This window comes from Moschus berezovskii, chromosome 4 (genome assembly GCF_049115385.1).
Source record: "Moschus berezovskii isolate FMDL1 chromosome 4, NW_MosBer_1.0, whole genome shotgun sequence".
Classification (NCBI taxonomy): domain Eukaryota; kingdom Metazoa; phylum Chordata; class Mammalia; order Artiodactyla; family Moschidae; genus Moschus; species Moschus berezovskii.
The window spans coordinates 112220787-112224446 of NC_142463.1; positions in this window are offsets into that span (position 1 = coordinate 112220787).

A 3660-nucleotide genomic window follows, 5' to 3' on the forward strand; every position below is an offset into this window, starting at 1 on the left:
ATATTAGTACACAAATGTAAATAATGCAATAATATGTAAATTCTTGATTTATCAACTTTAAGTAATATCTGTTAACTACCTTGAAGAAAAGATAAGGAATTTAGGGCATTAGAAGGGCTTCCTTTCTCTCTGCCCCCTCTACTTGCTGGTTTTGATCTGTAAGGTTATTAGGTTTTCCAGTGGTTATGTGTGTGTTAGTAGCTCTGTTGTGTCTCTTTGAGACCCCATGAACTGGAGCCCGTCAGAGTCCTGTGTCCATGGAATTCTCCAGGCAAGGGTACTGGAGTGAGTTTCCATTTCCTTCCCCAGGGGATCTTCCCCACCCAGGGATCGAACCCATGTCTCCCACATTGTAGGCAGATTCTTTACCGTCTGAGACTTCTGTTTCTTGGTGTGTCATTGCTGGACAAAATCTACTGATTTTCCATTCCACAAAACAAGGAAATCAGTTCATGTATATGTCCCTCTGCTCTCCTCCTCCACATTTCTGTCAGCCATACTATCATTTTTATATTGAGCATGTTTATGGTAGCTAAATGCTGAAGTAACTATAATTAAGTGTTCTATGTTTTAGATTGATTCTGAAAATTGAAAACCCTTAAATAGTATTTAAGGCATTATGATTCTGTAAACATTATTCATTGCAGAACCAAGTGCTGTGATTAGCCCACAAAAAAAGAAAAGTAACATGTAATTAAACCTTGGGCACTCAAAGGAGAATGTTCTATGAATAAAATCCTCTTTTCTTCCATTCTGTCATTTTTTCAATTGTCCCACACTTTAGTTTGCACCAAATTTGAACCATGACTTTCTTTTCTTTAACTAATTACTTTAATTGGAGGCTAATTACAATATTGTGGTGGTTTTGCCATATGTTGATACAAATCAGCCATGGGTGTACATCTGTCCCCTATCATGAACTGCCCTCCCACCTCCCTCTCCATCCGTTCCTCAGGGCTGTCCCGGTGCACCAGCTTTGAGTGACCTGTCTCACGCATTGAAGCTGACTGGTGAGCTATTTCACATATGGTAATATACATGTTTCAAAGCTATTCTTTCAAATCATCCCATCCTTGCCTTCTCCCACAGAGTCCAAAAGTCTGTTCTTTACTTCTGTGTCTCTTTTGCTGTCTCACATATAGGGTCATTGTTACCATCTTTCTAAATTCCATATATATGTGCTAATATACTGTAATGGTGTTTTTCTTTCTGACTTAACTTCACTCTGTATAATAGGCTCCAGTTTCATCCACCTCATTAGAACTGATTCATATGTGTTCTTTTTAATAGCTGAGTAATATCCCATTCTGTGTATGTACCTCAGCTTTCTTATCCATTCATCTGCCGATGGACATCTAGGTTGCTTCCATGACCTGGCTACTGTAAACAGTGCTGCGATAAATATTGGGGGTACATGTGTCTATTTCAATTCTGGTTTCCTTGGTGTGTATGCCCAGCAGTGGGATTGCTGGGTCGTATGGCAGTTCTATTTCCAGTTTTTTAAGGAATCGCCACACTGTTCTCCATAGTGGCTGTACTAGTTTGCATTCCCACCAACAGTAAGAGGGTTCCATTTTCTCCACACCCTCTCTGGTGTTTATTGTTTGTAGACTTTTGGATAGCAGCCATTCTGACTGGCGTGAGATGGTACCCCATTGTGGTTTTGATCTGCATTCTCTGATAATGAGTGATGTTGAGCATCTTTTCATGTGTTTGTTAGATACTGTATGTCTTCTTTGAAAGAAATCAAAGATGACAGAAATAGATGGAGAAATATATGATGTTCATGGATCAGAAGAATCAATATAGTGAAAATGAGTATACTACTCAAAGCAATCTATAGATTCGATGCAATCCCTATGAAGCTACCAACAGTATTTTTCACAGAACTAGAACAAATAATTTCACAATTTGTATGGAAATACAAAAAACCTCGAATAGCCAAAGCTATCTTGAGAAAGAAGAATGGAACTGGAGGAATCAATCTGCCTGACTTGACTATACTACAAAGCCACAGACATCAAGACAGTATGGCACTGGCACAAAGACAGAAATACAGATCATTGGAACAAAGTAGAAAGCTCAGAGATAAATCCACAAACCTACGGACACCTTATCTTTGACAAAGGAGGAAAGAATATTCTATGGAGAAAAGACAAACTCTTTAACAAGTGGTGCTGGGAAAACTGGTCAACCACCTGTAAAATAATGAAACTAGAACACTTTCTAACACCATACACAAAAATATACTCAAAATGGATTAAAGATCTAAATGTAAGACCAGATACTATAAAACTCGTAGAAGAAAAGATAGGCAAAACACTCTCCGACATAAATCACAGCAGGATCCTCTATGACCCACCTCCCAGAGTAATGGAAATAGAAGCAAAAATAAACAAATGGGACATAATTAAACTTAAAAGCTTTTTCACAACGAAAGAAACTCTAAACAAGGTGAAAAGACAGCCTTCAGAATAGGAGAAAATAGCGAATGAAGCAACAGACAAAGAATTAATATAAAAAATTTTTATATGGGAGAGGGTGAAGGTGGGATGATTGGGGAGAACGGCATTGTAGCATGTATATTATCATAAGTGACCAGTCCAGGTTCGACACATGATGCAGGATGCCTGGGGCTGGTGCACGGGAATGACATGGAGGGAGGATATGGGGAGGAGGGAGGTGGGAGGGGGGTTCGGGAGGGAGAGCACATGTACACCCGGGGCGGATTCATGTCAATGTATGGCAAAACCAACCAATATATTAATGTAAGGTAATTTGCCTCCAATAAAATAAATTAAAAGAAAAAAAAATACAAGCAGCTCATGCAGCTCAATACCAGAAAAATAAACGACCCCATCAAAAAATGGGCCAAAGAACTAGACAGACATTTCTCCATAGAACCATGACTTTGTTATACTGCATTTTCCCCAAGGTTCCTAATGGTCATTTTAGTTGTTGTTATTGGAGAATCATATAAGATGAAGATATGATTCTTCATCTTATCTTTTAGAATTAACTCAGACCTGCCTAGGATCTTTATTTTGAGTTATTATTCATATAATTTGTACAGTAGAGGTGACTTGCTTTCTGAATACAATCTTCACAGAGCCCTCTGTCTTTGGACCAATTGCTTTCTAGTGCTGCTATGCTGTTGTCAGCTTCAGATGTTTCTCATTGCACACCCAAATCTCATGTTTTCTTGGATCTTGGATTGCTTTTCTGCTTTGAATTTATTTTTATTGCCAAAGTTTAGATTTCCTCCCATAACATAGCAGTTAAAATTTGGCTTCCTGAGTTTGAAACCTGGCTTCATCATTTAGTCATTCTGTGGTTTTAGACAACTGTGTGTGCAGGGCTTTGGTATCATCATCTATAAAATGGGCACAATTCGGCTCCCTCACCGGTTATTTAAGGATGGGCTAAGATAATACAACGTTCTGGTTTTTCTAGTAGTCATGTATAGATGTGAGAGTTGGACTGTAAAGAAAGCTGAGGGCCTAAGAATTGATGCTTTTGAACTGTGGTGTTGGAGAGGACTCTTGAGAGTCTCTTGAACTGCAAGGAGATCCAACCAGTCCATCCTAAAGGAGATCAGTCCTGGGTGTTCATTGGAAGGACTGATGTTGAAGCTGAAGCTCCAATACTTTGGCCACCTGA